Below are 22,022 nucleotides of genomic sequence, written 5' to 3' on the forward strand. Positions count from 1 at the left end.
CTCTACAGAAGCGACAGAAGGCTATGGGGAGGACCTCTGAATGGTCCCCAGGGGCTGCACAAACAAAACTACAAAGCATCATTTACATACTGCCTTGAAAGAAACACAAGGATTTTTTTTTTCCCCCAGCCCCAGCTTGGCAGAGCTCCACATCGTAAGCTTTTTCGTCTCTGCTTTTGAACAGCGGAAGAAAAGTGCCTTTGCTCCAGGCTGGTCTTTACCAAAATAAAAGTAGACCATCTGGCCAGCTCTGCTGAGGAAGCCTCTGCATCTGAATCCATCCGTGGCTAGGCTCAGATGTAATCACCGCCCTTCCTGGAGGAGGACCTCTCCTCCTTGGTGTGAGGAACCACCTGGCCTCTTCTGGCTGAGGTGAGATGCAGCCTTATGAGTGTGGCCGCCTTACTTACCCGCCCTCACATTCTGTCCACTTCAGTCCTGCTGCGTCCCCAGAAAGAACACCTAGGGAGTCAAGGGTTTAAAACCTGAAAATCTAAAGAGAAACTGCGCAAGGCCTTCCCTTACCTTCCGCCCTCCCAACAGCTGTGTGCACTTCCTGTTGGCTATTTCCCCACTCATACGTGCCTCCACTAGAGGAAAGATAGGATGTCCTGGGGAAGTTTGAATCAAGCAGTGACGCTACCTTGCAGCCTCTGCTGGTTTGTGGCAGGTGATGAAGGCAAGATTATCCATTTGAGTGAAGATTAGGACTGTGAGTCAGGTTCACGTTTTCATGTGATTCTTACATCCCTGTAGTTCTGAATAATCTTGAAATTAGTCCAGTCCATAAAGATTTAAGTTCTTAGTCTATTTATTTATTTATTTTTTAAGTTTAATTTTGAGAGAGAGAGAGAGAGAGAGAGAGAGCATGAAGAGGGAAGGGTCAGAGAAAGAAGAACACATAGGATCTGAAGCAGGGTCTGCACTGACAGCAAAGACCTGATGCAGGGCTTGAACTCATGAACCATGAGATCATGACGTGAGCTGAAGCTGAATGCTTAACCAACTGAGCCCTGCAGGTCCTCCTATTTTTTTTTTTTTAAAGAAGAAAGTAGAAAAAGTGAACATGTCCTGTTCTACTCAGACTATCATAACAAAATATCACAGACTGGGTGACTTAACAGAAATTTATTTCTCACAGTTGTGCAGGCTGGGAAATCCAAGAACAAGGTGCTGGCCAATTCAGTTTCTGGTGAGAGCCACCCCCCCACCCCCCGCCGCCCCGACTCGCCGTTGGCCTCCTCACTGTGTTTGTGCAGGATGGAAAGAGAGAGCTCTGGTGTCTCTTCCTCTTCTTATAAAGCCATCAGCTCTATTGGATTAGGGCCCCACATTATGACCCCACTTAACCTTTATCACTTCCTCATGGGCCCTTATCTCCAAATATGGTCACATTGAAGGATAAGGCTTCCACATATGAATTATGGGAGATACAATTCAGTCCAGAGCACTATGCTTGGCCATTGGGGGGGGGGGTGGGGCTGAAAGGTAAATAACATAGGTCCTATGTGCTCAAGGACCTTAAGTTCTAGAATCCATTTATTTTAGAAATAGAAGGGCCCACAGAGTTTATACAGTCTCTTCTCACTAGCTCCAGGGGTTCCTTCCAGACACGCTCCAAAAATGTGCCTCTGTGAGGTCTTTGGCTATTTCACTCTGCTTCAAGAAAGAGACACAGAGGCACAGAGATGTGAGGTGGCCTGGGGCACTGATGAGGTAACACAAATTAAATTCAAAGTGCGGCTGTGTCTCCAAAAGGAGACTCGAGATGCTAAGGTCTGGAGCATCAAACATATTCCTCGTCCCTAGACTCCTAACACTGACAGGGCAGTACCTCCCTAGGTGTTTATAAAGACTTTTTGATTCATAATGTAGGAGGAGCATTAGAGGGAAGCTTGTGCCCAAGACAAGACCAGGACTGTAGTTTGGTAGAGAGAGCGACTTTATTGTTTTCCTGAAGTATGAAAGCAGAGTTTGGATGCTAATGAACTCAACAAGTTCAACATCCAAGACAGTATGGCATATTAAAGACCTTAGACCCGAGACACCCCTTACCACACCGGGTTCCTGCAAGAGCCTCACTGAGCTGAAAAGAGAAATGACCGTAACAAATCCTTGAGTAGAACTTGATCAGATGCAAATAAACAAACAAAACTTACTGAGCATTTGCCATATGCTAGATAGTGTCCTTTTCATCTATTATCTCATTTAATCTGCATAATAGGTCTATGAGAGATCCACCATTATTACCCACACTTAACTGACACAGAATCTGAAGTCTGATGAAAATACACTTCTCCAAAGAAGACATCCAGATGGCTAACAGACACATGAAAAGATGCTCAACATCACTCATCATCAGTGAAATGCAAATCAAAACCATGATGAGATACCACCTCATACCTGTCAGAGTGGCTAAAACTGGCAACACAAGAAAAAACAGGTGTCGGTGTGGAGAAAGGGGACCCCTCTTGTACTGTTGGTGGGAATGCAAACAGGTGTAGCCACTCTGGATAAGAGTATGGAAGTTTCTCAAAAAAACAAAAAATATGGGACACCTGGGTGGCTCAGTCCATTAAGAGTCCTACTTCAGCTCAGGTCATGATCTCATGGCTTGTGAGTTTGAGCCCCGCGTTGGGGTCCTTGCTGACAGCTCGGAGCCTGGAGCCTGCTTCGGAATCTGTGTCTCCCTCTCTCTCTGCCCCTCCCCCACTCATGCTCTGATCCTCTCTCTCAAAAATAAATAAATATTAGGGGCGCCTGTATGGCTCAGTCAGTTAAGCATCAGACTTCAGCTCAGGTCATGATCTCACGGTTTGTGGGTTCAAGCCCCATGTCGGGCTTTGTGTGACAGCTCACAGCCTGGAGCCTGTTTCAGATTCTGTGTCTCCCTGTCTCTCTCTGTCCCTCCCCCGGTTGCACGCACACGATCTCTCTCTCTCTCAAAAATAAATAAATATTAAATAAACATTAAATTAAAAAAAAAACAACTAAAAATAGAACTACCCTATAATCCAGCAATTGCACTATTAGGTATTTACCCAAAGGATACAGAAATACAGATCCAAAGGGGCACATGTACCCCAACGTTTGTAGAAGCACTACCAACAACAGCCAAACTGTGGAGAGAACCCAAATGTCTACTGACTGATGAATGGATAAAGAAGATGTGGTATATATATATACAATGAAATATTACTCAGCAATCAAAAAAGAATGAAATCATGCCATTTGCAATGATGTTGATGGAGCTAGAAGGTATTATGCAAAGCGAAATAAGTCAGTCAGGAAAAGACAGTTACCATATGATTTCACTCATATGTGGAATTTAAGAAACAAAACAGATGAACATATGGGAACACAGGGGTGGAGAAGACAAGAGAGGGAGACAAACCACAAGAGATTCTTAATGACAGAGAACAAACTGGGTTGATGGAGGGAGATGGGTGGGGATGGGCTAGATGGGTGAAGGGTATTAAGGAGGGCACTTGTGCGGTGCACTGGCTGTTGTATGTAAGTGATGAATCAATGAATTCTACTCCTGAAACCAATATTGCATTGTATGTTAACTAACTAAAATTTAAATTAAAAAAAAAAAAAAGAAAGAAACTGAAGTCTGGAGTAACTGGCTTGGGGTCGTACGTTCGGTAAACATTGGGACAAACTAGGATTTAAATCCAGGAACCCACACTCGGAGCATACATTACAGCATACTTGGGGCTTCACTTTTCAAACACGTTTGTCCACGGGACTAGCAGTCAGTGCTTGAAGTGTATACTAGAATGCAAATCTAAAAGGGCAGGGACCTCGTTTATCTTAGGTGTCATCCCATCGCTACCACAGAAAATCACATGGAACGTAACAGGTGCTCAGTAAATATTTACTGAATGAATAAATAACAGATTATGTCCGGTTCAGTGAAATCACTGCCATAGTCTCCTCATCATCTTCCCCATTTTTATCCGATGTTCTACTTCTTTCGTCAATGGCCATCTTTTGCTACCCACTGCCTGGTGACTTTAAACAGCTTTCAAAGATTTTCCAACCTGGCTCCAACCTACACGTCCAGCCTCACGTGCTGACAGTCCATTATAAAATACTCCACTCTGGTCACCGCTGCCCTGCCCCTGCCCCTGCCCAGCCGCCTCTCGCCCAGGCCATGTGCCATTCTACCAACTGAGGTATCCTCTCCCTCTTCTTGGATTATATGGAGCTCACTCACCTTTCAAGTCCAATCTCTTCCAAAAAGCCTTCTCTCATCATCAAGTGCACAGTGCTATTTTTCTCTCCTGAATATGGATTCACCTGGAACATATCACCCACTCCCTCATCCTTTCCCATCTCCACAAAGAGACAGAAGGCCAAGGCCATGCCGTGTCATTTTTGATATTCTCCCCAACATACAGTAAAGGCTTGGCTTACAACAGACACATCAAGAATAGAGACTGACTGAGTGATACAGAAAATGTCTCCTCTAAATGCAAAACATCTATTGATACGGTTTTTTTTAAATAAAGGTTAAAAAAATTTCATTGAGATAAAATTCACATGACATAAAATGTTATCCTTTTAACCACACCGTGCAACCATCACCATTACCTAGTTCCAGAACTTTTTCATCGCCCCAAAAGGAAACCCCATTCCTGTGACACAATCACTCCCCGCTTCTTCCTCTCCTGGCCCCTGGCAACCACTACTTTCTGTCTCTATGGGTTTGCCAATTCTGGACATTTCACATAAATGGGATTATATGTGTGACACGCAGTCATTGGTGTCTGGTGTCTTTCCCTTAGCATTATGTTTTCAATGTTCATCCATGTCCTTGATGACATGTATCATATTTCATTCGTCTTAATGACTGAGTAATATTCCATTGTGTGGATATATGACATCTCATTCATCCACTCTCCAGTCAATAGCCAGTGGAAATTCGGGTCGTTTTCACCTTGCGGTTATTGTGAATAACGCTGCTATAAACATTTGCGGACAAGCTTTTGTTGGAACACTTCCATTCTGCTGATATCTTACCAGGAAAGAACAAATTAACTAAAAGCCTCATCCTGATTCTATAACAGATATAAAACTTTTCTTTTAGTACATTATTATCTTCATTAAAAAACATTCATGCTCATGAGTAAATTTAACTGTTATTGTATTCCAGAATATTTTAAATTTCTGATAGCTTATGTTTTGTCTCCGAGACTATTTTCTAACTTCTACATTCAATTAACAGGATCTTATGTAAACACTTGGATGATTCTTTTACAAAAGGCATACACAAATCTTATTCCTGGTAATTATTCTTCACTATTTTAACATTATTTGGTGTTCAGTAATGGTAACTAATATTGGCTGAGAGCTTACTACGTACCTACCAGTACGCTAAATGTAACAACACTCTTGGAAGTCCATACTGTTAGCATTTCTCGGGTGATGGAAAGAGGTCTGGAGAGCTAAAACAGCCTGCCCAAGGTCATAAAGGTCCAAGGGGTAGAGATGGGATCCTGAGCCAGGTTGCCATATTTCATACAGTAAATGACAAGGCCAGCCCGGAATAGACCCAGACCATCAAAATCTTGTCTCTTAATTCACAATGTTAATCACATGTGTTTGTGTAAGTCAACAGTTAACCTTTAAGTCCAATACCTAAAAGGAGGTATACAGAATGGGTATGGAGATGCCCCACAGATGTGCTAGAACCATTCCAAGGCCAAGAACTCCACATTCTCCTTCAAAAAACCTACGAAAAACAAAACACTCCTGTTTTCTCTGTTTCAGTCTACTAGCTCCAGATTGTAACAGCAAGTTAGAATGTTCTACAGGTAAGATGCCCCACACTGCTGATGCCTGATGTCCTCTCGACAGAAACAGGACCACAGGCCACTCTTGTGCCAGAAGCATCCTTTTGCTTATGGGGAAGCTTCATATTCAGAGGTACTGCTCGTGGAGTTCAGGAAATGATGGCTGAAATAAGTGAGAGAGAGGAGCCCAAGACGCCATACCTCCTATCGCTTTGTCCCCATTAGCAAAATGTGAGGAAAAAAATAAAAGCATTCCAATACTAGACTTGAGGAAAGATGTCATCTAAAACTAAGGAAAAAAATACATAGTCTATAGTCTTGGTCTGATTTTCCTGACAGATTACAATGAAGGCGGAGGGTGGAAAACGGGACTGAGATTTGCTTGTTGGCCAATTTGGAGGGCTGCTTGTGTTTTAGTTTCTAAAGAGTGGGGCTCTGCTAATGCTGTTGACTTCCTAGTCACTGGATTTGCTGCCTAGAAAAGTCAGTCAACTATGTTGGTGCTGGCCCATTGCTTTCTGACACAGAGCCCTACCAACCACAGAAAGAGGGGCGAATTAATGGATATAGAAAGCTCCAGACCCTCGTAGCTACACCAGGTTCCAAATTATATGATAGTTGGGGTTCCCAGAGTTGACTGTTTTCTATCACTGTATAACTTTAATTCTATATTAAACACTACGCTTCAAATGTTTTTGAACTTTTTGTTTAAGTATAAAATACATACCAAGAAAGGGTACAAACAGAATTGAACAGCTCAACATATTTTCACAAAATGAACACACTCACACAACCAACACCCAGATTAAACAGACCAGAAGCCCTCCTCGGCCAGGGTTTTAATTCTGACACAACATGAAGGGCCAGCAAGCATCCCATGCCTAAAAAAGCATTTAGTATGGAACATGCCATGTGGCACATAAACCACAATAAAAGACAACATATCACTTCTCTATTTGTTCAACGAAAGCTGCATCAACACAGAACTTCACATAGAGCACAGTCATGCCTCATAGCACCCAGGAGTCAGCCTCTCCAAATCACAGGAGTAGAGCCAAAGGAACAGGCCTAATGACAATGAGGTAAAAATTAATTAACTAATCAGGAGCGTGGTCAACACAGTCTTTTCGCCACCTGCAAAGAACAGTTTTCCCTTCCCCTTCTCCACTTCAAAAGTACCTACATCACTGGTAAAACCAAATATCCACTTAGTAAAGTATAAACAAACTGCAAGAGGAGGGAGAATGGAAATACAATGAAGAAAATAAAGCCACTTGCCTCTCTGCAATCCACTTGCTTCTCCTTCTTTAATGGATTTACAGTAATAGTCTATCATCAAGGTACAATGACAGACTTAATTACAAGAAGCTCTAAGTGATCTAAAGAAAATCGTATATTGCCATCTCCTGGGTACAAACCTCCTTAAGCCTAATCTTCCCAGTCAGGAAACCTCTTATCTCAAAGACAAAAGGATTCCTACTGGCCAATGAATACCAGCTGTCTGAATACTCTTTGTAAAAGGGCTCTCCACAGCCTACTACGTCCAGAAAAGACTTTCCGCATTCTACCTCACTCAGGGCTGTGTTCTGTGCTGAAGGAAAGGAAGGGGAGGGGAGGGGAGGGGAGGGGAGGGGAGGGGAGGGAAGGGAAGGGAAGGGAAGGGAAGGGAAGGGAAGGGAAGGGAAGGGAAGGGAAGGGAAGGGAAGGGGAGAAAGAAAGAAAGAAAGAAAGAAAGAAAGAAAGAAAGAAAGAAAGAAAGAAAGAAAGAAAGAAAGAAAGAAAGAAAGAAAGAAAGGAAGGAAGGAAGGAAGGAAGGAAGGAAGGAAGGAAGCCTTCTACAAATATCCACAGGAACTAGGGACTAAGTTTCCCTTTGAAGGAAACTCAGAGGCAAAGGCTGAATGAATGACATACTTTTTCATAAAGGGAGTAATGAGGCTAAAAGAACAATCCTGTGTGAAAAGTCTGTGACCTATGCTGAGGCGATGACCTTGAATTTGAATCTTCGGACACAAAGAATGTAGCCAATTGTTGAGCTCTGAATTAGATCTTTACAGGAAGTTTGCAAGCCTTTCCCTCTGGGGCTAGAATCCAGTTTGGAAGTTGAGGGTGAGGGGTGGTATCTAAATGATAGGGAAGCCCCCAACATCATAACTGTCCATACACATCAACTTTCTAACGGATTTAACTGTATCTCAATCGCAGAAAAACCTTCTTGGCTTCGAAATTTATTATCTGAATCTAGATTTGGAAGGATTATGAACATATCATCATATACACAGGAACCATACCCCTGAACAGAGTATCATTCTTGGAGTTTATAGGCCTTGATTTAAGTGGACTTTCAGATCAAACACCTGTCTTTGATGAGCCCAGGGGAAAGAGGTGGAGAAATGTGCTTGCGCCTCTCATGGATAGAGAGAGGTCTTTTTTAGGTTTTAAATCAATAATAAAACCCTGCAATAAGGTGAGTCAGTGGAACATATTCAGAAACAGTTCTTCATTGGCCAAAGATCAACTGGGAGTTCTAACGGACCTGTGTCTCCCTAACGCTACATCTCATGCTCCCAAACCAGATTAATGATGCTTCTACAGAATTACTTTCTTCCTTCCCAAATCCTACCTCTGACACATTGCTGCAAGTAGTTTAACTGTGAAAGGCCTTGACCTCCTTTCTTTGTCTCTCCAATTCAAGTGTGTCTGTTTCCTTGGGGCTACCAAGCTCAGTTGGATGGCTGGCCGGAGCAGAATGTAGCATCAGCCAACCCCGGAACAATGGGCCCCTTTCTCTGGCTGTCACATGAACAGCGTAGTGTTACAGCCATTGTCCCTCTAAGCGGAGAGGGAGAGGCACGGGTTCTCACAGACTAGCTATTCTCCCTGACCCCCTCTGACCAAGTCACTAAAATGTTTAAAAAAAAAAAAAAAAGAAGAAGAAGAAGAAGAAAGAAAAAGGAAAAAAGTTGTGCCTTCTGAATGGAGCAAAAGAGCCCTAACAAGGATTGTAAGCATCCAGGGACCACCTGGATCAGAACACCTTGCCAAAAATAAACATCCCTGGGCCCCACAACACACCAATGGGGTCCAAATCATTAGAACGGGGGCCAGTGTCTGCCGGTGATTCTCAGGCCTCTGAAAACAGGCTGCACAGAGGTCTCAAGTCTTGCTAACCTCTCTAAGGAGCAGAGTATGCACGCCCCTCTGTTCAAGGGAGGCACAGGAGATGGGGGTGTACTGAAAGGCAGACGCTCTCTACTACAGGTACCAAATCTCAGTGCTGGGGTGGGAGGGAGCACAAGAGAAGGCAGGTAAGAATGATCGGGGCACCAAGGAATGTGGAGAGGAAGACTGGAAATGAAAAGAAAACAGCTGGTCAGAAGGTAATAAGAATTTGGGGGTAGGGTCAGCAGTGAGGACAAGGGGGAGGAGCAGAAAAGTTAAAAGAAAGCACAGAAGCCATCTAAAAGAGGCTGGAGCCTTCAGCAAAAGATGGACGGGAAGAAAATTCCAGGGATGGTGGGAACAAACAGCTTTTAAAAAAACCGGTTTCATGTCCAGTTTCAAATAATTTAATAATTAATAGTAACCAATAATAACGTATGAAATGATTATAATTAATATACGATAGTTAATAATAATGAATGGTTTGATAATTTCAGAATAGCAACCAATAAAAACATATGAAAGGATTATAATTAATACATAACCATTAACTATACTAATAAATTTTTTTAATGTTTATTTATTTTTGAGAGAGACAGAGAAAGAACTCAAGTGGGTTGGGGCAGAGAGAAAGGAAGACACAGAATCCGAAGCAGGCTCCGGGCTCCGAGCTGTTAGCACAGAGCCCGACGTAGGGCTCGAACCCATGGACTGTGAGATCATGACCTTCGGTGAAGTCGGACGCTCAACCGACTGGGCCACCCAGGCGCCCCAACAATAACAAATAAATTAATGGTTTAATGGCTTTAAGTCTTAAGACGTGAACTTCCTCCACACTCCCAAGCCTTAAAGGTCAGCTACTCAGAGCTACACGTTGGGTGACGCTTTGTAAAATTAAAGAAATAGGAAGTGACATCTGTGGTTCGGTGGACAACTTCACGTGAGAGGACACGGCACAACAGTGTGGCAAGATAATCCCTAAACTGAGGATCTGAAGGGAAAATACGAATTCAGATCCGGATGATGCCCCTGAACCTACCCCCACCCCCAGTAAGCCCCGTAGTTGTTGAATGAGTTAAGTTTCCTCATTTCACACCTTCTCATGGAACGGGGGCTCCATTTTTATGTGAATCCCAATAGGTGTCCCAAACCACATCTGGTTTAGATAATGAAAGAGCAGTGTCCTACGAGGGGCTCCTCTAATGTCCACAGTGCTGTGGGAGCAGGCAGAATCCAGTCCTGGGGTCCCCTGTATGTTAACTCACCACTCCCGTGGAACGCTTGAGCCACCGTTCTTTGAAACATCTAGCAAACGTCTGCAGCCGTGTGTTGGCTGAGCTCGTTTCCTTATCTAAAACGTGCCGTGCACACTGGAGTCCTCTCTCTTCGAAGCCCCACAGTGCCAGGAAAATTTTGGCAAGCACACCGAACCATCTCTCTAGAAGGAACTCTCGGAGAAGTTCTCAGAACGGCCTACTGGCCCTTACAACACCCAGCCTTACCCACTCAGTTGTATTTTTTTTAATCTTTATTTTTCTTAAGGCAAGTATCTCAGTAATTCCACATAATAATCATCCCCTTGCCCTATACACCTGATAAATATCTGATTGGGCAAAAAGAAAACTCAAACCAACTTCTTTCTTAAAGAATGCAAACGTCACATCTTGTCCTCAATTCCTTGTCCGAAAATAAATAAATAAATAAATAAATAAATAAATAAATAAATAAATAAATAAAGTAGTGTTCTAAACATATCAATGCAGGTAAATAAAAATTAAAATTTTTCATTTTGGTGGCAAAATTAATCCCCTGGGCCCCAAACAAAGATTTTATACTTCTGTTTTGCTCCTGGAGGAACAAGTTAAGTCTGTGTTTTGATTTTCAGTTTACCATTAAAAAAATATTTTCAAAGAAGACAAACATGATTCTTTCCCAGAAGGTATTTATATGGTACATAGTGAGATGATCACCTATGGCGAGGTTTGAGAACTAAGCAAATCTGTGTAGCTCATCCGGATCGGCCAGGATGTTCATGACAAGCCACTCAGTCACCCACCCTCTAGGATAGGGCCTCCTTGCTCTCAAAGATAAGATGTTTTTAACAGATGTTAATATCCTGCACATGTACCCATTAAGATGAGGTTCCCATGCTGAAATACTGTTTTCTTTGTCTTAGAAGGGGGGAAGGGTACAATTTATTGCCTTCTGAGTAGGAAACTGAGGTGGTTAAAATGCTTTACATAGTTTCTTTATCTAATAGCATAAATCACTACAAATGAAACAAGAGAGGAAATCACTGGAAATGAACCTCCATCATAAGAGGATAGATGATCACATTCACGCTTTCCAGACTGGCTAATGGCAGAGCGTGCATTATCAAATGACATCCACATGCCAACCTGTAGTTTCGCAAATAAAATTGTATAAAGTAAAACAACACTGGTTTGTGCTTTCTTTTTTCCCTCATCACATGAGAAATCTTTGCATCAAGTGTGATAAATTAATCTTCTGCAATAACTGTCTTTAAAAGACAGTGATCACTGTGAAAAATAATCTTAAATTGTGAGGAAAAGAGAGTAGAGATAAATACAAAATCTTGGGAAATTCATATAGAATGAATGAATGAATGAGTGAGTGAGTGAATGAAGGAATGAATGAAGAGACGAGCTAAGACACTCACAGAAGTACACACAGATGCAAGCTTAAACTAAGGTAGAAAAAGTTCATTTTGGAAATAGCACTGAAAAGGAAGACAAATCAACAAAACCCAATGAATTGCAGTTGGTTCTTAAAACTGAGCTAATTTTTTTTTTTAATTTTTTTTTCAACGTTTTTTATTTATTTTTGGGACAGAGAGAGACAGAGCATGAACGGGGGAGGCGCAGAGAGAGAGGGAGACACAGAATCGGAAACAGGCTCCAGGCTCTGAGCCATCAGCCCAGAGCCTGACGCGGGGCTCGAACTCACGGACCGCGAGATCGTGACCTGGCTGAAGTCGGACGCTTAACCGACTGCGCCACCCAGGCGCCCCAAAAACTGAGCTAATTTTTGACACAGAACACTGGGCGCACATCCTTGAGAAATGGAGACCACAGGCAGTTCTTAATATTGTTTGTGTGAAGTCCAAACAATCAGGACGTTTGTACTCTGTGTGCTGATACTGCTCCCTTCCTGCCCTATGCCACCGGAACTTTCATGCATCAGCCTATGAATGAACACTTTTCGTGGTTCATCCTTTGGTGAAGCTGCCCGTGAGCTAAAATTTCCATCTTTGTCATTACCCCGCAACGTTTGTTCACTCGTTTGCATGTTATTGCCTATTTCAACGTTTATTTATTTTGGGGACAGAGAGAGACAGAGCATGAATGGGGGAGGGGCAGAGAGAGAGGGAGACACAGAATTGGAAACAGGCTCCAGGCTCTGAGCCATCAGCCCAGAGCCTGACGCGGGGCTCGAACTCACGGACCGTGAGATCGTGACCTGGCTGAAGTCGGACGCTTAACCGACTGCGCCACCCAGGCGCCCCTTGCCTATTTCAATAATTACAAAAAAATGAGTGAGATGGGGTGCCTGGGTGGCTCAGTTGGTTGAGCGTCCGACTTTGGCTCAGGTCGTGATCTCACGGTTCGTGAGTTCCAGCCCTGCGTCGGGCTCTGTGCTGACGGCTCAGAGCCTGGAGCCTGCTTCGGATTCTGTGTCTCCCTCTCTCTCTGCCCCTCCCCCTCTCATGCTCTGTCTCTCTCTCTTTCTCAAAAATGAATCATAAAACATTTTAAAAATATTAAAAACAAAAAAGGAGTGAGAAATGAAACAGTTAAAAACCTAAAGTAATAAGAAGAAGTTTTTCTCTCATGAAGCTTAACACAAGTGACCAAAAACGGGAGTTATTAGACACGCAAAATAATGGCCAATCTTAAGCCTGAATCAAGACATTTGTTGAACTTAAACAGATCAACTGTTGTTCAAATGAGAAGGAAAGCACCAAAAGTATAGAACGTTTAAAGCGAGAAAAATTAAAGAAAGGAGTAAACACCGAATGCAGTGTGTAAATGGCTAACTATAATTAAACATTTTGTAATTCACGTGGCTCCCAGGGCCAGCATCCCTTATACAAGGTAGGCTTTTGCACCATTGATCTTTGGACCTATTTTTAGGAATGCATCCTGCACGAAAGTAGGAAAAAAGAGTACTAAACTGGTCACCATATTTATGATTGAATATAAAAACAAATACAAAGGGATGTATAAATTGACAAGCACGGGGCAAAAGTGCTTTGCTTTTACTGGCACTGGCACTTCCAGGGCCCCAACACCGTCATTCACAACGAAAACCATCCCACAGGTATCATACGCTCAGCTCTTGTATCATAGCTCTGCCACGGTGTTGAACATGCAACATCAATGCAATGGCATCTAGTGTTTCATAAGTCTCAGGATAGTCTATCTTGCCCATTTACCACTCCGGGTTACTGTATATACTATGCCTAGCCAAATTGTAAGTTCTTGACTGGCTTCTCCACAGCCCTTGGTACGTACGTAGTGCCTATCCCGAACGCTCTGTGTGCTAAGGAATGTCACCTAGCATTTATTCATTCCATCTTCCCCCACCTTCCTTAGGCATTTATTATGTAACTCCTATGTGCCAACCACGCAGATAAAGGCTTAAAATAAGGAATGGTAAACTCACCAATCAGCTGGACAAACATCCAGGGAACAAACACGTTTGACACAATATCATAGATGCCACAGTAAAGCTATCCACACAGTAGACTGGGAATCATAAGAGATATCGCTGAGTTTCTGACAGACAATTAGGAAATTAGGGTGAGTCTTAACTTGAACTGTATCTTGTAGGATGAATGAGTAATATGGGGATTGGATGAAAAAGAGGAACAAAGACATTTCGGGCAGAGAAGACGGCATACACGGCTAGATTGGGGAGAAATAAGAGCAGGCAACGTATCTTCTAAGGAAGAAGAACAAGGTCAAGATTAGTGGGGCAGGAGGCCCGCAGAAGAGGCGAGCAGAAAACCTGCTATTTTGCTCCTACGTATCGTGTTAAAGACGTTAGGCGTTATGCTCTCCACCGGTGTTACTCCAATTGTGATCTTAGGTCACCTCCACCAGATTCATTTAGGGATCTGCTCAAATGCAGATGTCTGGCCCTTGCATCTAGAGGGAAGCCCTGGAATCTGCATTTTCAATAAGCACCTGGGTGACACTGATGCTTACCACCTGGAGAGCTGCCAAAGATTTTTAAACAAGGTAATGACATGATCGGATTGGTGTTTAAAATGTTTTTTTAACGTTTATTCACTTTTGAGAGACATAGAGCATGAGCGGGAAAGGGGCAGAGAGAGGAAGACACAGAATCCGAGGCAGGCTCCAGGCTCTGAGCCGTCAGCACAGAGCCCAACATGGGGCTCGAACTCTCAAACTGCAAGTTCATGACCTGAGCTGAAGCCAGTCACTCAACCGACTGAGCCACCCAGGTGCTCCTGGATTTGTTTTTAAAACCATGCTACTATGGGGCGCCTGGGTGGCGCAGTCGGTTAAGCGTCCGACTTCAGCCAGGTCACGATCTCGCGGTCCGTGAGTTCGAGCCCCGCGTCAGGCTCTGGGCTGATGGCTCAGAGCCTGGAGCCTGTTTCCGATTCTGTGTCTCCCTCTCTCTCTGACCCTCCCCCGTTCATGCTCTGTCTCTCTCTGTCCCAAAAAAAAATAAATAAAAAACGTTGAAAAAAAAAATTAAAAAAAAATAACAAAACAAAACAAAAAAAAAAAACATGCTACTAGACTGAGCAGACAACCACGAGGAAGGTACACTCACGGCTGCTACACGAGCATGTCACTTGGGTTTGCCATAGGGAACTTGTAAAACTGCGGACTTTTCACCTATCTCCCAAGACTTACTGCAGGTGGATCAAAGTGGACGGGGCTGGGATTTTTTAAAATTATTTTTTTTTAATGTTTTTATTTATTTTTGAGACAGAGAGAGACAGGGCATGAGTGGGGGAGGGGCGGAGTGCGAGGGAGACACAGAATGAGAAGCAGGCTCCAGGCTCTGAGCTGTCAGCACAGAGCCTGGCACAGGGCTCGAACTCACGAACCGTGAGATCATCACGTGGGCTGAAGTCAGACGCCTAACCGACTGAGACATCCAGGCACCCGGGGGGGCTAGGATTTATACTAGGTTGAACAGTATGAAATTGCCATTTTATATAGGTCAAAAATGGGCAAATTGTGGCCATTTCTCATAGCCCAGTCTAACTAAAGCTCAGAGTAACTGAGGATGTGCACACAGAGCTGAATCCTTTTCCTCTTCTATTAATTATCGACCCCATTACTCATTTGGCCTGCAATGATGGAAGTGACATAATTTACAAACCTAAGACAAACAGGAGGTTCAAAAGCAACAACCAATGAAGCAAAGCAGCTAATCTGGGGGCTGCAGAGACAGAAGGGACCCTGGAGATTCGCCTGCTCTTTCCCCACCTCCCAACACAAATTTACATAGGAGGAAGCTGATGGGAGAAGTAACCTGCTGGAGGTTATCCTGAATATTTTGTTCAATTCCTCAGTGATACGTTCTCTTCGTTTTAACAGATCTTGAAATCGTTATAGCTAAAAAGTATTTGGGATTTAATTTGTGGAGTGCTAGTGTCACAGGATGCCCTCAAATGCATAACATGGGGGGAAGGGGAGACACGAGGCCAATACTCATGCGTTTTTAAAATGAAGCCAACAAACTTAAATGATATGGCACATAGACCAGCACTTGAAATGTAATAGAGACTCAATAAACATTCATTGAGCGAATGAATGACCTCCAAGAAATAGGTTAACGGAGGTATATTCACGCAAGGAGTTTCTAAGGCAGTGTGCGGGGTATAAAAGACTGTAGATCTCCCACCGGCCAGTCTGTCCCAAGCACCCTTTGGCCCCCAACCATGACCTCTCCTCTAAAATCCCAGCCCTGCCACATGCACCTTTCTTTCCTCTGAAAGGGTCCCAGCAGACAGCAATACAAAGATTATGTGTGAGTTAAATTTGGCATTACATCTCATCCTAGGTGATTGTGACGCACACATGAGCGCAGCCTTCACAGCTCATCCCAGTACAAATAATAGCTTACACTTCGCTATATTATGGTGATACAATGGTTAACGTTAGCTGTATGGTCATCACCATCACCATAACTAATTATCTGCCAGGCTTTTAGCACTCCACGGGCGCTGACTCCAGTGACTCATTGAATCCTTTTAACAATCCTCTGGGGTAAGGATTTTCATTACCATTCAGAGTTTATAGATGAAGATAAGAGAGATTAAGTAACTTGCCCCAAACGCCACAACTGGAAAGTGGAAGGGCTGAGAGTTGACCTCAGGTGGCCCGGTCCCCAAACTCACCCTCTACTTAACTCTTTGATCTCAGAGCAGCAAAACTAAAAGTACCCTGCAAGCCAAGCCCCCAGAGCAGTCATGTCAGGAAGATGACGCTTCTGGACAAAAAGATTGGATCCTTGCCTTTTCATCCATAAGGAATGAAGTATCTTCAGTTGAGAAGACCATACACAACGTGAGATCCAGGCTATGAAGGAGAAAGGCAAGAAGAACCAGCGAGAAAGTCATTCTCCTCTGTCTAGCACGGATTTTACTGTCTGAGAACTTTCTGGCTAATAAAAATCCCAAGCTTTAACTCTTCCCCCTAAAGAGTTTGGGTCTTCCTATGAGGATATTATCTAAAGAAACATCAAATAAATCACTACACCTCATTTACTCCATGGTACCATCCCCAATTCCAGGAAGAACTATAAAGACAAAATATTTCCCTTAAAGCAGGGCTCAAAGTCCAAGTTCTTTAAAGGACTGCCACAAGATAGATCTTTCTGCGGTCTGAAGAACCGCCCCTCCTAACATTCCCTGTGAAGCCAGGCACACCAACAAGGAAGAGATCCCTCTGGTCTAAGTCACCAGGCTGTGATCCTCACACCCCTAAAGGACTCCGAGAACGCAGGAAGAGGGAGCATCCCAAGCCTGTCTGCACAATGCGAATTATCAAGTCCTGGAGAAAGAAAAGTTTGGAAAATAAGGAAAGGTCCCAGAGAAGGCAAGCTGGTGTGGAAGAAAGGGTCCTTCTGAAACTGTTTGTCCTTCCCAGTCTGATTCCATGCTCAAAACCTCCCTACATCCAGCTAGGACACCCGTCAACAGAGAATAAACACAGAAAAGGCAATGCAAGGGCAGAAATTATGCACAACAAAATGCGTAATGGAGGTGTCTCTCCAGGAAAAATACTCCAGGAAGTTCCTATATAGCCCCCCAAAACAGGACCAAATGTAAACAGTAACAATGAACACTTGAGACAAAGTAAACAACCCAGACTGAGCCCATCCCGCCCTGGCTCACAAGGCACCCGGGTCTCCAGACTAAGGAAAATATGTCCCCAACCCATAACAAACCAGCCAGCGTCGGGCCAACATCCAGGAGGTGCCAGAAGTGAGTTTGCCCAACTCTTACCCAGGTCCCGAGATCCTGAGATTTGCAGCACAACCCTTTCTGCCCGGTTTTCACCCAACGCCGGCCGAGAAACAAAATCTCTTCCAACAGCGCAGTTAGCCTCCAAGTAGCGTCCCTGAAGAGAGCGATACCTGGTGGGTGGGGGGGGGGGGGGGGTCAGGCTCCAAGGTGGACACGCGGGAAAGGAGGCCGGTCTCCGCGCGTTTCCAGGACCCTAGTTTTGCGCACCGGGGAAGTACTCGTCGCAAACTTCAACCAGGCTTTCCCCGTCTGGCCCGAGATGCTGGAGGAGGAGGGGAGTAACCCGAGCCGGGGCTGGGATGCGAGCAGTTGCCGCTGCTGCAGCTGCCGCCGCCGGGGCAGTGACCACTGGGGGGTGTCACTTGGCGCCTCTCACTCCCTAGAGCACCCGGCAGGATCCTATCAGCCAGACTGTGAGTCCCGACCGCGGGTCTCCCCTGCCCGGAGCGGCTTCCACCCCCTGGGAGTGACCCCAGCAGAGAGACCGGTCACGAAGTTGGCAAAAAGGGGGGGCGGGAGGGGCAGGGGAGTCACCGCAAGAAATGAACCAAGGGGTGGTGGAGAGGGTGCCTGTCTGCGTTGAGCGCGTGCGCCCTAGTCAAAGTCCCTGGCAGGTGTTCTAGACCCTGTAGCAGGACTTGAGGTACTGGGGACAGCGCCCGAGCGGCCAGCTGGATGGACGGTTCGTCCCCACTGGTGCCAGGGAAGGAGCGCGAATGGGGGACGGAGAAGGGATAGGTGACCTAGGCTTGCCAGAGCGTGCGCTGCGGGCACAAAGTGGTTGGAAGGTGGAACGAGGAATTCGCGGGGAGAGGGGGGCAATGAGGGAGTCTGCTTTATAGAGGCGGGGCAAAGAGAACTCCCGGGACCCGCAGGAGAATCCATCCAGGCCCTCCGCCCGACGTCGCCCAGAGATTTCTTGGGGAATGGCTCCCTCTGCCGACTAGCCAAGGAGGCCCCAGGAGACAAATCACAGAACGTGAGAAGGAAGAAAAGGTTTTCCTCCGTTTGAGGGTTGGCCTAGACGCAAATTCTGCAATCTGTTTCTCTAACTGTCCATCTTCTTCTTCCCTCCCAAAGAACTTGCCCGCGTCCAGACGATGCAGGCGGACACAAACCTTTAACTGATGGAGAGTTCTTATATAAAGCTGCATTCTCTCATGACCCCTCACACACCCCTCCACCACCCCTCCAAAAAAAGGCTTGCGCTCCATGCCCAGGCCAGATGATCCTCTCCTACCAGATTTCTCTTCCTTACATTAACATAAACTCTTTCTTTTTGGAGACCTCTCAAACGCATATGCGCCTCCAGTCAGTAAAAGCATCAGCACTAGTCCATACGCAAAATTATGCTTGAATGAATAAGCATGTATCACCATCTTCCTAGGTCACACCCCTGGAAATACACAAGGGAAGAATGCGTTTGTTTGGTCCATTGTTCGTTTACCAGGCATCATTTCCCCTTCTTCTGGTTAACGGCAGTTCCATTTTTTTTTTTTTTTTTTTTTTTTTTTTTTTTTTTTTTTTTGAGGCCACTCCTGCCACACTTAGTGCAGTCTGGATCAGAAGGTTTCTCAAAATGGTCCAGCTTTTCCAGGTCCGAGAGTGGGCACCTGCCCTAAGCTAGTCCCTTCAGACCTTCTCTGCCAGGAGTGTAAGCTTTGATCAGAACCACAAATCTAGAGCTGATTGACCATATGACTGTGTTCTGAAGTTTGGCCAGGAGCTCGTGTCACTTAATCCCCAAAGCTATCCCCGCTGTAAGTTTTATGAACTTGGTTGCTCCACTGCCTCTGATTTTTCTAATCAACTATATTGAGACATGATTTACATTCAATGAGTTGCACTCATATTAAGTATACAGCTTGATGAGTTTTCAGCAAATGTGTACATGCATGTACCAACTACCACAATCAAGAAAATGCATACCTCCATTGCTCTAGAAAGTTCCTTTGCACTCTATTGAAGTGTTTCCCACACCATGTCATCCCCACCCACTGAGCTGCTTTCTCTAACTACAGATTGAATTCATCTTCTCTGGAGTTTCTAGAATGGAATCACATAATATGTATTTCTTTGTGTCTGGCTTCCTTCACTGAACCTAATGTTTCTGAGATGCATTGATGTCGTTTGTATCAGCAGCCTGTTTCCTTTTATTGCTGAGTACCATTCCACTGGATGGCTATGCCACAATTTGTTTCCCCATTCACCAAATGTTGATAGACATTTGGGTTGTTTTGAGCTTAGGTTCATTATGAAGAAAGCTGCTAGGAACATGGTTGCACAAGTCCCTTTGTGGACAGGCGATATTATTTTTCTTCTTTCAAAGCACTGGAATTACTGATTTATACAGTAATTGTATAATTATATAATAGTTTTCCAAAGTGAATCTATCACCCTTACGTTCATACCAGCAACGTTGGAGAGTTCCTCCACATCAACAGTTGGTACTGCCATTCTTTTTATTTTCGTGACTCTACTGGATATACAGAGGTATCTCACGGGTTTGTTTTTTTTTTTTTAATTTTTTTTTCAACGTTTATTTATTTTTGGGACAGAGAGAGACAGACCATGAACGGGGGAGGGGCTGAGAGAGAGGGAGACACAGAATCGGAAACAGGCTCCAGGCTCTGAGCCATCAGCCCAGAGCCCGACGCGGGGCTCAAACTCACGGACCGCGAGATCGTGACCTGGCTGAAGTCGGACGCTTAACCGACTGCGCCACCCAGGCGCCCCATCTCACGGGTTTTTTTAAACGTCTTATTTACTTTTGAGAAGGTCTGTGTGAGTGGGGGAGGGGCAGAGCGAGAAGGAGACAGAGGATCTGAAGCAGGATCTGTGCAGCGCAGAGTCCGACACAGGGCTCGAACCAACCAACCGTGAGAGCATGACCTGAGCCCAAGTCAGACGCTTACTCCATTGAGGTGCCCCTCTCATTGTGGCTTTAATTGCATATCCCTAATGACGGTGACCATCTAAGGTGTTTACCATCTTTTCGTGTGCTTGCATGCCATTTGTCCTTCAAGGAAGTGTCCAAATCTTTTGCACATTTTTTAATGAGGTCATTTGCATTCTTGTTATTGTGTTGTAGGAGTTCTTTATATGTTTTGCATACCAGGCCTTTGTCAGATATGCGTGTAGTACATATACCCTTCTGATCTGTTTCTTGCCTTTCAACTTCTTGACGTTGTGTTTCAAACAACATAGGTTTTTTATTTTGATGAATTCAAACTTACGAATTTCTTATTTGATCGTTGGGTTTTTATGTTTTGTCTAAGAAAATGCTTACCCCCAAGGTCATTAAGATACTCTCCTATGGCTTCTTCCAGAAGTTTAGTTTTAGCTGTTATGCTTAGGTGTGTGATCCATTTAGAGTTAATTTTTGTACATGGCATGAAGTAAGCCCATTATTTTTCATGGAGGCATCCAGTTGTTTCGGTACCATTTGTCAGAAGATTGTCTTTTCCCAGTTGAATAACCTTGGCACTTTCACGAAAATCAACTGGCCATATGAAAATGAGGCTGTTCCTGGACTCACCACTCCTTTCATTTGATGTACATTTCAATTCTACGCTAATACAATGCTGTCTTGATTACTAAAGCTTTATACTAAGACTTCAACTTAGGTATAATAAATTTTCCAGTTTTGTTCCTTTTCCTAAATTTGTTTAACCCTTCAAGATTGTGTTTCTAAAACTTCATTATGAAGTTTGGAATTAGCTTGTCAATGTTTTAAATTTTTATTTTATTTTATGTTGAGAGAGAGGAGGGGGAAGGAAGGGAGGGGCAGAGAGGGCGGAGAGCGAATCCCAAGCAGGCTCCATGCTTAGCAACAGAGCCCAACGTGGGTTTCCGTCTCAACGACCATGAGATCATGACCTGAGTGGAAATCAAGAGTTGGACATTTAAACGACTGAGCCACCCAGGTGCCCCACCTTGTCAATGATTGAAAAATTCACTTTGGAATTTTGATTGAAAGTGCCTGGTATATATCGATAGCCTCAAGGAAAATTGATACATGAATAGTATTGAATCCTCCAATCTACAAACATGTTGTATCTCTCCATTAATTTAGGTCTTCTTTAATGTCTCTCAGTAATATTTCTTACTTTTCAGCATACTAGTTTTTCACATATTTAAAAAATGTATCCCTAAGTTCATTTTTATTTTTGATGCTACTATAAGCTGAATTATTTTTCAATTTCAGTTTCTGATTATTACTAGCATGGAGAAGTAAACTTGGAATTTTGTGTGGTAGCCTCGTATATTTTACAGCCTGACTAGATTTACTTATTAGCTCTAGCAGTTTTTTTTAAAGTTATTTAGGATCTTCTACCTACAAATAGGGTTTTGCTTCTTTTATTTCTTTTTCTTGACTTATTGCTCTGGATAGGATACCCAGGACAAAGTTGAATAAAAGTTGTAAAAATGAATATATTTGCCTTATTCCCCATCTTAGAGCAAAACCAGTCTTTTACCAGTAAATAGGATGTTAGCTGTGGACTTCACATATTTTATTA

At 43.9% G+C, this 22,022-nt stretch overlaps 1 protein-coding gene across 2 annotated transcripts in view; it reads right to left on the minus strand.

Annotated features, from left to right (window-relative positions):
* MEGF10 (multiple EGF like domains 10) overlaps nucleotides 1-18,296 on the minus strand; it is a 181,633-nt gene extending 163,337 nt beyond the window's left edge. The window contains exon 1 of one of the 2 annotated variants that reach the window (XM_025924946.2): nucleotides 17,482-18,286. The gene's annotated coding sequence lies outside the window, so the exon portion shown is untranslated. Of the gene's footprint in view, nucleotides 1-17,481 lie in introns of both variants that reach the window. The other variant, XM_086705057.1, reaches the window with a different exon arrangement.
* Nucleotides 18,297-22,022: the final 3,726 nt, after the last annotated feature.

This window comes from Puma concolor, chromosome A1 (genome assembly GCF_028749965.1).
Source record: "Puma concolor isolate L17-30 chromosome A1, mPumCon1.1.hap2, whole genome shotgun sequence".
NCBI lineage: Eukaryota > Metazoa > Chordata > Mammalia > Carnivora > Felidae > Puma > Puma concolor.